A 14,361-nucleotide genomic window follows, 5' to 3' on the forward strand; every position below is an offset into this window, starting at 1 on the left:
TGATGGGCAAAGCAACCCACATCCCACCCACCCACCGTATCTACTGCTGAGGTTCCTAATTCCAACCTTTAGCCCCCTCCCGTGCCAGCCCTGTGCTCTTTCCACCCACAGCACTGCCCCGTTCCCTGACCCACAACAACCTCTTGCTTCTCCAGCCCTGTCTCTCCACACACAGCTCTGCTGATGGCCCCTCACCTGACCAGCAGCTCCCACCCCACCTCAGACCCCGCTCGGCCAACGCCCCTCACTCCTGTCCTGTTTGTGTTCTTACTTTCAGCCATACCTCCTGGATGGGGTTAGGGAAGGGTGGGCAAACACCATCCAGTCTGCCCTTGGCGGGCCCTCACACCACAGTATTTACCTGCGCCTACGCAGGTACAGGGGATCTTAGCTCCCATTGGCTGCACATCACCGTTCCCGGCCAATGGGAGCTGCAATCACCCGTACCTGCGGAGGTGGAGGTCAATATTGCAGTAGCGACCCACCAGGGGCTAACCCTGGCAAACTGCCCCCATTTTATTGCCCACCCCTGGCTGATAGGCTGTCTATAAATTGCTAAATGCAGCCATCGTGCATGTTTGTTTCAGTGCCGCAAAGCTGGTGGGTCGTGAAAAATCATCAAATTATGTACGACATGATTCATGGACCGCCTGTTCTGGGTGCGAGCTGTGTAGTCACACCCTGTCGCCTGTTAATTGCTTATCCCAGCAGGCCCAGCCCATGCCACACTGGGTCCGGAAGGGTGATAAACTCTGGCCTGGTAGCAGAGCCCTGAGCTCTATCCTCCCCTGTGATTTCCTACTGAGCTCTCCCATCTGAGGGGGTCAGAGGATGCTCATTGGCTGTAATGATTCACACCCTCTCCCTGGCTGTGCCCAGCCTGCTGGCTAGCTAGCACCCAGGAGCTGGCTGGGGGCAGGGCTGTGCACTCCCATGTCAGAGTCTCAGCTCAGAGTCACAGTCACTGACTGACTGAACTACAGTCCAAGCCAGACCCAGTGGGGTATGTCTCAGGCTTGCAGTGCATGGCAGGGGAGGGGACCCCGTCTCCTGGAGAACACTTGGTACTATACTGTACACTGGGGCTGGCTCACTCCCATGTCAGCTTGAGGGCTATGTTTGGGGGAGTGCGAGGCCACATTCTGAGGTGGTGTTACGGATGGGGGCAGAGCTAAGAGACAGCAGAGACTGATTTCACTTTGCTGTAGAAACACATGTAACCCTTTTCCTTCCCACATTACTCGGTAGCCCGTCACACTCGCAGGTGTGCCTGGGCGCCTGATGGTTTTAACATAAAAGGAGATCCTGAGTACCCCAGTGGTGAACTGATGATGTTTAGTTGGGGGCTCTCTATCCACCCCCCTGCTGCAGTCCCTTGCTCATAAAGAACATGCAATGGCGGTGCCTACACCTGGCTGGCCCTGTACACACTTAATGGTGTGCATTGGGAGCCTCCAGGAATAAAATTATTCCAGCAATAATCTGGATTTAACCCCAGGACAACAATTATAAAGTATATACATCTAATTGATTACATTAAAATGAACACACCTTTACTTAACAACTTAAAGAAACAGGGTTTAACAGATTAACCATGAATAAAATCAATAAAAGTACACAGAAGTAACAGGAACTTATCTAGCTGGCATTTGCACTGCCACCATCTATCCCACCCCAGAGTGTGCACTCCTCTGGACTCAGAGTCCCAGACACTTGCTTTCATGTGTGCAATTGAAGATCTGCAGGAGATTCTCTGTAGGTTGTGTATGTGTTAGTCCAAGCTATGCAGCCATCTGCAAACTCTCTCTGCAGCTGGAGCAGGCTCCACCAAATACCAGGAGTTCTGATACCCTGGGCTGGACACTCTGCCTTTCTTTGGACCCACAGTTAGTCTATATCTTTGAGGTCTGTCCCAGGCAGCACTTTCCCAAAGAGCCCATTTACTTAGAGCCTCCTCCTGTGTGCTGGTTGTTGTGTAGTCCTTCTAAGCCACAACCACAGCCAGAGTCTCTTCCCTCTAGGGCAATCAGCTGCCCCAAAAGCAGCCTGCTATATTCAAGTCCCAAAGGCGCTCAGTCCCAGGCTGTAGCTGCAACATAACAGCTCCTGGACTGAATAAGGCTCCTCCACAGCAACCTGGCTCCTCCCTCCCAAAATGGAGAATCCCAGACTCTGAGACCCTCTCTCCACATGCCCAGGCAAGCCTTCTCTTCCTGGTTTCCTCAAGGGCTCATGGGAGTTGTAGTCCCTAGGGCTAGATTGCAGCACATAGGATCCTCCCAGAAAAAGTCAGAGGCGCCTTTAGTAAGGGGACTGGATCACAGCTAAGGTGAGGGCCATCTGCCCACTGATCTGTCTTCTGCAGGAGCTGACACCAGCTGCTTGCAAGGGAACCCCAAAGGGAAGATTTTGGAGATAACTACCCATGGCCTAAACCAGGGACAGCCAGAGTCCCATTGTCCAACACCAAGCACAGGGCAAGGTGTAGCTAGAACAAGCACCCTAAAAAGGGCCACAGCCCAGAGATCTCACAAACCACAATGAGAAATGGAACTCGTCTGGTCCAAGGACCTTTGCCCAGCTCTGCACAGTGGAGTTTTCTAAGCCCATAGCTTGGCAGAGAAGCCAGTTTGGGAAGATTCCACTCACTAACAGGAAGTGACCTTGGAGAACGACCTTTGTGCATCTTTCCGGGCAAGTCTGTTCAGCCCCTTGGGAAACAGCCATCGTTTCTGTGTCGCCCCTGGACATGTAAGTGTGAAGTCTCTTCCTGCCCTGCTAGAAGCTCATGGCACTTCTACAATCCCCTCCCAGACCTTGCACTCCAGTCCCCTACCCCAATCACAACCCAAACCTCTGCACCCCTTCCTGCACCCTTTCCCCAGGTCACAACCCTCTCCCAGATCCTGCACCCCCTCTATCGCTCCCCCACCAGGTCAGAATCCTCTCCTGCACCCATACCTCCTTCTCGACCCTGCACCCCAGTTCCCTGCCCCAAATCACAACCCCTCCTCCTTCAGCCAAACTCCCTCCCAGACCCCACTCCTCCACCTGCACCCCAGTCCCTTACCCCAAGCTCCCTTCTGCACCCAACCTCCACCCCAGTCCCCGGGCCTCCTCCATGAATACCATGGAAGAGTGCAGCCCTCAACCATTTTCCAAATTCTTGGAATGCCCCCCCCCCATCAATAATTATTGCCCACCCTTGGGCTTGGGGGTCTTTAGGCAGCACTCCAGGTGCTGATATCGACACCCTCTTTACAGTGGGGTCTCCACTTGCCTACTCCCCAAAACTAGTACTTCCTCTCCAACAGCCCTGGCACGTCCCCCAAAAACCCCACTGAAGATGTGAGCTTTCTGAGCTACCATGTTCCTTTCGGAGACACTGGGGAGCAGAATCAAATAGACACAGGCTTAGGGAAAGGTTCGCAACCCAACTACTCGGTCCTTTGGAAACAAAGCTTAAGAAAGTGACGCACATTTAGGCTGTGTCCAGACTCAGGGGTTTTTTCGGGAAAAGTAGCCTTTTTCCGAAAAAACTTCCCCTGCGTCCAGACTCAAGCCGCGTTCTTTCGAAATTAATTCGAAAGAATGCGGCTTTTCTTTCGATGGCGGTAAACCTCAATTTACGAGGAAGAACGCCTTCTTTCGAAAGTTCCTCTTTCGAAAGAAGGCGTTCTTCAATGTAAATAGGGCTTCTTCGAAAGAGAGCATCCAGACTCACTGGATGCTTTCTTTCGAAAAAGCAAGCCGCTTTTTCGAAATTTCTCCGTGCAGTCTAGACGCTCTCTTTCGAAAGAGGCTTGCAGTCTAGACATAGCCTTAGAGAACACACACCCTGAAGGGTGCCCATCATTCTAGCGCACAGGAACTCGATGACCTCTCGAGGTCCCTTCCAGTCCTAGTATTCTATGATTCTTCCCTGGCAGGCTACCCAGATTCAGGTGGGCAGAGTTCCCCAGCTCATCAGACGCCTGTTTGGGCTGGTAAAAACGGCCAACGAGCCATAGTAGAGCAGCTCCAGTCTTTTTATGATCATCCACCCTCCTTTATCATGTGACCACCTGATCAGCCATACCAGGTGAATATAGATTCTCTACCAAGAGACTTCACTGCCAGGCAATTTTCCCCCGATAAACTAGCTCTCCTGGCTAAGAGCTACCTTTTTGTCCAGGGTGCAACAGAAGACAGCCAAGACTGAACACCCCTCCACCACCTATTGGAATTCTAGTGGTAAAAGGATGCAGAAAAAACCTAAAAAGTCAAAATAGGTTGTTCAGTCCGACGCTGCTACACATGCAGAGCACCCAGGATCAATTAGAGTCCATAAGCAGTCCACAGATAGGGAAAATGCACGTAACCCTGCTGCCAGGGCCACATGCCAGCCACAGCCAGGGCCAGGTTCAATATCTAGGGGTTCCTCTCCATCCATCTGATACAGAACTGGCTCAAGCTCCCACCCAGTAACCTGGGAAATTCACACAACACCCCTTGGAGCCTCTGAGAGGCAATGCTTCCCCACTCGCACGCATGGAGTCTGAGCACAGAAAAGAAACCTTTCATAAAAGGGGAGGGAAGTAACGTGGCATTGATTTGGGAAAACACCTCAAACATAGTTCATAACCAAAAGCATAAGTAGGTTGGGCCGTGTCCTTTTCCTCTCAGGTTCATAAGTCCAGCAATGTCAATGTCCCCTTCGCATGCCCAACCCTTCCCTGCACCCCACTCACACTTGCTGGCTCTTAGCCCAAGCACAGTCCAGCCACAAGAAAGTCCATCATCCACTGGAATAAGTTTAGAATAGTAAAAGAGACTCCTTATGGAATCTGATCTGGTTCCATCATTAGACCAGGAGGCGAAACGGATTGAACCAGTCTTACAACTCCCACCTGAAGTGTGAACTGAGTTAAACACAGTCTGACCTTCTGCGTTCCCACAATAACTGCAAGCATTGGTAATCACATCTCACAATTCCTGCATTTAGTGCTACCACAGTGTGTGACTCCCACAACAACCAAATTGGTTACAAGGAGCAAACCACCATTGTAACAGTTGAATATCTAGCAGGCCTAAGCAATGCAGGAGCAAACTGTATTTACATAAACACACAAAGGGTTTCTTTCCAATTCCCACTGGCTGTAATGAAAGCATTGATTCAGACCCTGCTTATATCCAGAATAGACTGACGTAGCTCTGGTTTGAAGTGTCATTAACAAAGGGGGTGTTTACACCTGTGAACCACAATACAGCCATCCAGTCAAGTAGCGTGTAAGGTGAAGCTGAAATCTGGCAGAGTAAGAAGTGTTTAATGTATTAAGCTGGCTGCAGAAAACAGACTGTGCCATCCAAGCTAATTTTCAAAGGAGGGAATTTCTTTCTAAAGAGAGCTTCAAAGACAAAGCACACACAATGGTCCTATGTATGCTGGGGGTGCAATAATTTTTGATCGGGAGCCACTCCAAGATTTTGGTAAGTGGTCAAGGGCCAAATTTTTCTAAGGAGTAGGTGCAGCATCTTGGGCTGAGATTGGGTGCAGACGGGAGTTCGGGGTAGGAACTGGGGTGCAGGAGGGAATGTGGGGTCTGAGAGGGAGTTTGGGTGAAGGAGGGAGTTGTGATCTGGGGCAAAGCTTGGGGTACAGGATCCAGGAGGGATTATGGGTGCAAGAGAGGATTCTGGCCTGGGGGAGGGTATAGGAGAGACTGCAATGTCTGGGTGGAGGCTCTGTGGTTAAACTCAGTAGAGCTCTCTTGTTCTGATCAGGTTAGACAAGTCCTCCTTGGTAGTAAAAACTGTCAATGAGAGCCACTTACCTTGCCAACTGGAAGAGTCTCTATTTGGTCAGCATAAGGGGCTTCCTCAACGTTGGCTTCCATTCCATTTATATTGGACTATCTCGTCTACCTTAAGCAGCAAGGGTTGTCAGTGTCCTTTTTCCCCGGGGACACAAGGTAGCTTGGTTTTTACCAACCCACTGGGTAGCCATTTTCTAAAGGGTTTGCGTAGACGGTACCCCCATGTTCACCAACCGGTGTCCCCGTGGGACCATAATTTGGTTCTGTCCAAACTGTTTGCCTCTCTTTGAGCCATTGGCTACTTGTTCCCTCCTCCAGCTTCCTTATAAGGTAATTATTCTAGTTGCAATAACTTCCCTGAGGAGGGTTTTTGAGCTGAGGGCCCTTACATCCAAGTCCCCCATATAGGTGTAGGCATCCTTCGATCCCAAAGGATCATGGGTTTGCGCCCCTGTTGCACTGATTCGAGCAGCGCCTTCTGTGGCTGTGCAATCCAATCCGGGAATGGCCGTCCTTTCCGCACTGTGAGCAGCAGTAGGCAGATGTTGCTCTGGTATCACGGGCACGGATCTTCTTGAGGGCTCGCTTGTCTTCTGCTTCCTTCACCAAGGTAGTTTCATACATAGCAAGAGCTTCCTTCACTCTCTGTTTCCAGACATACTTGTTTAAGGCGAGCAAATGCCAGATGTTCGCACTGACAAAGCGCTGAGGTCACACTTGCACATGTCCTTATAGAGCAATTTAGGTCACCCTTTTGGCCTCTTTCCAGATGCCAGTTCGCCAAAGAGAAGGTCCTTCGGTATTCAGCCATCCAACATGCGTGAGACATGGCCAAGCCAGCGCATACGCCTCTGTTTGAGAAGGGTGAACATGGAGACGGTGCCCGCCCTCTCAAGCACTGCGCTATTGGGGATCTTGACCTGCCATGAGATACCAAGTACAGGCAGTCCCCGGGTTACGTACAAGATAGGGACTGTAGGTTTGTTCTTAAGTTGCATTTGTATGTAAGTCGGAACTGGTACATATTGTAGGGGATACTCTAGCCAAACATTTCTCCAGAGCTCAGTTTTATTCTCCCACACCTCACTTCCCTCAGTCCTTTATTCTCAAGCTGAGGTGTCTGCTGAGAAAAGCCGCTCCACGTCTCCTTGGTTTGCTGCGGGGGGGGCGCTAGCTTCGCGTCTCCCTGGTCTGCTGGGGGGAAGCAGCTAGTGCGGGGTTGCCTCACCTCGTTTGTAAGTAGGGATCCGATGTAAGTTGGATCCATGTAACCCGGGGACTGCCTGTATACGCCTAAGGCAGCGCATATGGAATGTGTTGAGCCACTGCTCTTGTTTTGAGCGCAAAGTCCATGTTTCACTGGCATACAACAGTGTGCTCAAAACACAGGCTGTGTAGACCTGCACCTTGGTGTGAACAGTGAGCTTATTATTAGCTCATACTCTCTTCGTCAGCCTGGAGAACATTGTGGCGGCTTTTCCAATGCGCTTGTTAATCTCACTATCAAATGACAAGTTGTCCGTGAGTTCGTGGAAGTCATCCATGAGTTCGTGTACCTAGGCTCTACGATCTTGGACAACTTGTTAAGTCCCCCATATACAGCCTTTTATAAGGATACAGTGCAACTCCGCCTGCCTCTGACATTTCTGCCAAAGGTGGCCTCCAGTTACCACATGGGTCAGGACATTTTTCTACCTCCGTTCTATCCAAAGCCACACTCTAGTGCTAGGAAACATCTACACTGCACTGTTTTTTCCGGAATAATGGCTGTTATTCCGGAAAACAATACTAGCATCCACACAGACAGTCCACAAAGAAAATCAAAATAATAGAGAGCTTTTTCCGACATTCGTAAACCTCATTCCACGAGGAATAACACCCCTTTCAAAAAAAGCTCTTTCAGACAAGGGTGTGTGTGAACACTCCACTGCTGCTATGTCAAAATAGCTCCTCCCCAGGGCCATTCTACGTTATTCCTCCCCAGTACCTCCTGGATCTCTAAATCGAGGTAGCGTATCCACATTAGGGGAGCCTGACTCCAACTAATTTTGAGGTTTCCCTGTAGTGTGGATGCTCTATTTCAAAATAAGCTTTTCCTGAAGATATCTTCCGGAATAGCTTTTTCCGAAATAAGCTTGCAGTGCAGATGTGCGTAGAACGTGGGCCTTTTTCATTGATGGAACAAGACCTTTTAGAAAGTCACCTCAGCTACTCATGGTGACTGTGGACAGAATGAAGGGCCAGCTGATAGCCTCTCAACGCATTTCTTCATGGGGATAGTGTCCTGCGTCCATGAATGTTATGGCCTTACAGGGATACCTCTGTCCCCATGTATCGCGCATTCTACCAGGATCCAGGTTTCTTCCACAGTGTTCCTAGCCCAGGTTCCTACGCACAGGATCTGCAGGACAGCAACATGGGCCTCGATACATACTTTTGCTGCACACGATGGAATCCCGCTGCAGTCTAGCGATGACGCAACCTTTGGGTGAGTCGCACTCCAATCAGTGCAGAACTCCGACCCCACCTCCTAGACTTGGTCTTCTGAGTCACCTGATTGGAATGCAAACGAACAAGCACTCGAAGAAGAAAAAAAAAACTGTGATTCCCCTTTCGTAACTGTTGTTCTTTGAGATGCATCCCTCACATCCATTCCAATCCCTCCCTACCTCCTTCCCCCCTGTTGGAGTAGCCAACAAGAAGGAACTGAGAAGGGGGTGGGTTGGCAGGGCCCTACATAGGGTGCCATTTTGGCTTGGCGCCACTTACAGGGGGCACATGGGCTGACTCTACAGCCGGCTAGTAGGGGGAAATTTACCAGCTGCTGCGCATGTACGTGTACACACACACACACACACACACACACACACACACACACACACACCCCTGATTGGAATGGACACAAACCACATATCTCGAAGAACAACAGTTAGGAAAGGTGTGTCACCATTTTTTACCTCTCCACAATGAAAAGCAAAGTGCAGTTTGGAAGAACATAGTAGTCACACAAACACAAAATAATTTCTGGAGTTAGCAACACACCACATGCTTGAAATGAGTGTGGAAAAGCTGTATTGCTAACACCACAAGATCAAAACCTATGACTCAAACCCTGCAAAAATCATGAGGGTGGGTTTCTTAAAGACCATATTATGATACTTTTTGGTCTGTCTGTTAATTGTTGAACTCACCTGCCCATTCCCAATATGGGTGTTACACTTACTGACATGTATCATAGGGGTAGCCGTGTTAGTCTGAATCTGCAAAAGCGGCTAGGAGTCCTGTGGCACCTTATAGACTAACTGAAGTGTAGGAGCATAAGCTTTCGTGGGCAAAGACCCACTTCGTCAGATGTGCTGACGTGCTCCCAAACGGACTGCAATTCCAACTTGTTCAATAACCTAGGAAAGTACTATATTTGCTCACCAAACCAAATTCTAGTGCCTTAGATGCACAAAAATTCCAGGTGAAATCTCTTAGAAATAAATATTGATTCCCAATTTCTTGAGACTTTTAAGTAGAACAATCTTTAGGAAAGCACTTTCTTCCCCAAGGCAGCTTTATAGTCAGAATTTTGGACCCAGAGTCTAGACATAAAAGGTTTTGTCCATAAAGGATTTTTAGTTGAATAAAATCTCTCTCTCAGCCTTGGGAGAAAAGAAACTAATGACTGATTGCTTCTCACTCAAAGTGGGCAGACACCTATCTCAATAAGGTTAGACTGACTCTGCATTTGCAACTTATGATCTTTAGAAGTTATTTACACGCCTTTTTATACACAATTCTTCCACTGAGTTGCTTTGAGGGGCTGATTCAGTAATAGAAGGGAACAATATCTTTATGTTTTCACCTTTTCATTAAGCATCACAAATGTAGGGGGCTATCTTTGGTTCCAGGTGATAACGCCACCATTTTTCGACAGGTCTGGTGGCATTGCCTGTTTCCTAATTGTCCAGTAGGGGGCATTCAAGCTTCAGAAAGTTTAATTTCATGTTACAAAGTCTCAGAGGGGTAACCGTTAGTCTGTAACTTTAAATCAAGAAGTAATCCAGGGTGCCACAGGACTACTAGGCATTTTTCATGTTACAGTTCTTTCCCTGGAATTCTTTAATTTATCAACTAAAACACACAGTTTTCAGTTCCGTTTTCCATTGCGTGAAACACATAACTGCGACAACTTTTTTTTTTTCAAATGTTGCTCCAACTCAGTGATTATTTTCTGGAAATTTCACTAATGGAGACTTTTAAAGCTTAGTCTTTCTTCTTCCTACACTGAGCTTTACTTTGAAGGGCATTTTTCCCATCTTCCCTCCAAGTGTAGGAAGATTTCATCCCCCCGCTGGACTGCAGTTGTAGGTTCATTAGTTACAGTATTTTAGCTCTTCTAGGCACCATCCTAGGTAACATCAAAAGCATTAGTAAAAAGAACTCTGTTAGTGTTGTCATGTCTACTCAAACACTATAAAAAGAATAGTGATTGTGAATTTAAAATCAGGAGATATTATTAGTGATAAGCAGTGATTTGTGGCAATAGCTTAAATATTATTCCTAAACTGGTAAGAATACCCACTTATAAATACATTATTTATAACAAATTTAGCAACACATTCATCCAAAGTGTCATGTCTTATCACAAGAAAGGAATGTGACAGAAAATACCACACAATGCATTTGGTCTCAATGGCTCTTTGTTTCTCCAGATGGCAAGAGACACTTTCTTGGTCTTAAAATCTGGGAGTGTTTATGGAAAAACTTCTCTATTAATTTGTTTCCTAGCATATCTCTAACATGCTTAAAGGATAGAGAATGAGTGGGGGTTTTTTTCAGCAAACAGTAAATTCGTTGGAAAAAATGCATTTTCCAGGTGAAATGATTCAAGTCAAATTCAGTGTAGAATTAATGAGGAAAAACATTATGAATAAGTAAAAAAAATTGTTTTGAAAATGTCGATTCAAATCAGCCGTTTGCTTTTCAGTTTGGCAAACTGAGATGCAAAAAATAAGTTGTGGTTCAAAAACTACTTTGTGTTTTTTTGGTTTGGTGGGTTTTTTTGTTGTATTCTGTTTTGAGTTCAGTCACCAAAACAAGAGGTCAGTTATTTACTCAGTTCTAAGGGATGGTCTGGTTTGTTTTAGAGAGGAGGAAACAGTCTAAAAAATAGCTGTGACTATCTGTTTACTTTCAACAATAACTAGAGGTTTACTAAGCTTTACTTAATCAGCTGATAAGCTGTGCTTAGGACTCCTTCAGGTGTGACCTTAACTTTTGTAACTGGATGTCTCAAAGTAGACATTTTCCTGGTGAGAGGGTTACTGGGGGCAGGAGATTATCTTTTCTTCGTGACTCTTTGAAGTAATTAGTACATTTTAAGGCTTCCAGGAGTTGGTCTGTTCTTCCTCACAATACTTTTCCCTTCTTGAAACAAACTAAAGCCAGGTCTGCACTAGACCCGACAGCTTGGCTTAAAGTACGCAGCTCCAGCTACGTATTTTATGTAGCTGGAGTTGGATTACGTTAAGCAGAGTTTGGCAATGTCTCCACAGCAGGAGGCCGATAGGAGCAAATGCGTCCACTTCCCTCACTCCTCTAAAAGAAGGAGTACCAGATGCCAGCAGGGGGCGCCCTCTGAGTTAAATTTAGATCTTTACTAGACCCGCTAAATCAAACTGCAGAAGATCCATCATGGCACCGGCAACCTTCCTTTTAGTGTAGACAAGGCCCAAGATCCATACAGTTACAAAGGTCTATAACTCAGGCTGCAGATAAACTGAGGTTGTAACATCCAAAATTCATCAGAAAGAGATTTTGGCCTAAGAGGTGCAGGTCCCTCTTTCAGTTCAGTAGAGGTATACTAGATTCAGATTTAGCTATGTCTCGATACAATTGCTTGATAGTAATTTAACTAAAAGAATATTTAAACTGTACATTCAAGGGTCAAATTTGACCATTTAGGTACCACAGGTGCATCAGCATCACCGGGTGTATGTCTGTTCTTATTTTACTTCTGACACCATGTCCTGTACTTCCAGACTAGCAATGGATTGGCTGCAGCTAGCTGGAACAACGGATCCAGACAGAGAGTGTTCGAGAAGCTCCTTCACAACCTAACACAGGAATAGCAGGGTGTGCTAAAGGGTAGAATTAATCCAAACATCTTCAAGGTGCTAAAAAGTGCCTGTACTCTCTCTCTGGAATGTGATTTCTTAACCCAAACCTCTGTTCTTGAAACATGTGATCCATTTTGCTTCTTTAGCCAAAGCTTTGGAGGGGGGTCATGGAAAATAAATTCTGCCTATTAACTGGTCTACCAACAAATTCCTGGTGTCAGTGAAGTGCAGCACCACAGAACACCTGAATGGGGGGTATTTTTCCAGGCGCACAATTTCATTCCAGGACAGCTCTGTTCAGCCAAACTCTAGGGAAAAGACATTTTTCTATATTCAATGTCGTAGGGTCATGTCTGCTAGGACTTGGTCCCCTCATTCGGGCTGCTGCTCAGCTTAGCCAACTTCATTTCCAGCCATGTCAAAAAAAAAAAAAAACCATCCTTCCCATGGTGTCGCCTATTCCAGCAGGACCATCTAGCACACACTGGACTGGGAGTGCAGCCAGGTTTGGACCAGCAGCCTAATGATTTGAGCTCCCCTGCAGTTTCCTGCTGAGTGACCTATGCGGTAGCACTCCAGACAGAAAATATCCATGGGCTTTAATGATTCACACTCACAACACATGCCTGTCCAGACATGTTACACCTGGAGCTAGATGGGAGCTGCCTGATTGCCCAGTAGCTAGAGTTGGTTTTATTTATGGCACCTCGTTGGGTTAAACCTTCTTGAAACTGGGGGTATAACCACCACCCTTCATTTGAGCTAACAGAAATAATTAAGCTGCTTCAGAAAAATAACAGTGGTCTCTGGCCAAAACAAAGGCACAGGACAATCTGCACGTGGGCAGAAGAGTTTTGGTGGCTATTAACTGGTGCAAGTATGTGTATAAGAAAAGCCATGCACACACCAGAGAAGCAGGAAGGCAGCGAAAAAGCTTCAGACTGAAGAAACACAGAGCATGGCCCTTGGCAAAGCCTCAAGTTTTGGGGCAGAGTGGTGGCGGAAAGGGCCTCAGTGATGGGAGCATGACTCTGTCTCCTGGTGATTGAGTTTGCCTGTGTTCAGGGAGAGGCCTATATTCTGCAGACAGAGCCAGGCTTGCATCAAAGATATCAGACTCCATCACCAATGTCTCCTAATGGAAACCACCCACACATTGACTTGCCACTTAGTTCCAAAGGGATAGGACCATTACGTTTTGGCTGGGAAAGGAAGAGGTTGTCTTGGGCACTGAACATGTGCACAGTTTAGCTTCCCCAGCGGGAAGTTTGGGAGAGGGCCACTGCAGAATTCCCTGTTCTGCTCACCACAGGCAGCTGGAACTATATCACTGAAGAATCCTAATCTCTTCCAGTGATCAGAGGACTGACTGCCCCGTTGTCCATCTTGTCCTTTGTTTCTGTCACTGCCCACACCAGCAGAAATCCCAAACCGGCCCATCACACAAGTTTGTTCCTTGCCTCTGTTCAAAGTTGCCTTTACACTGTGACATCACAAGGGTGGTTTGCCTTCCACTGGTTTTTTTAAACCCGTACCAACCTCTCTCTCATTATGCAGGTAAATGTCCAATAGATCCTTTTGGGAATCTAGCTAAACACTTGGGTGGGTTTGTGATGACCAGCAGAAACATATGGTGACTTGCCTGCCTGGTGCAAAGGTTGCGGATCTCTCAAGACAGCTAGATGAGACTTCTGTGTAGTGCTGGGGAGGAGCCGGTGGTCGTGGAGGCTTAGAGGCCAAATTTAGGCTGCTAGAAAGAGATTGAAATCCAGGACATCAATGGTAGCATTCTCTGAAATGCTTCCAGTTCCACACGCAGGGCCAGGTAGACAGGCAGAACTGCAGGGTCTCAATGTGTGGATAAGAGGAAGGTGTAGGGAGGAGGGAGTTAGATTTATTAAGAACTGGGGAAACTTTTGGGCTAGGGGGAGCCTATACAGGAAGGATAGGCTCCACCTCAACCAAAATGAAACCAGATTCCTGGCATTTAAAATTAAAAAGGTCGAAGAGCAGTTTTTAAACTAAGGGCTGGAGGAAAGCCAATGGGTGCAGATGAGCATATGGATTGGACAGACACATCTCTTAGGTTAGAGTCTATTAATAGAGATTCTCTATGTTCTAGTCAAGAGGAGAGGATGGAAGATAAAATATGGGTAAGATCAGATGAGAAACAGTCCAATGAAAAAGAGTGCCATTCTAACACATCAGGAAACGGCAGACAGCTAAATAGTGACAAATTTTTAAAGTGCTTATACACAAACGCTAGAAGTCTGAATAATAAGATGGGCGAACTACAGTGCCTCTTATTTAAGGAGGATATTGATGCAATAGGCATCACAGAAACTTAGTGGAATGAGGACAATCAATGGGACAGTCATACTAGGGTATAAAATATATCGAAAGGACAGAGCAGGTCGTGCTGAGTGGGAGAGCGGCATGATACATGAAAGAAAAATGTA

This window comes from Pelodiscus sinensis, chromosome 4 (assembly GCF_049634645.1).
Source record: "Pelodiscus sinensis isolate JC-2024 chromosome 4, ASM4963464v1, whole genome shotgun sequence".
Taxonomy (NCBI): Eukaryota; Metazoa; Chordata; order Testudines; family Trionychidae; genus Pelodiscus; species Pelodiscus sinensis.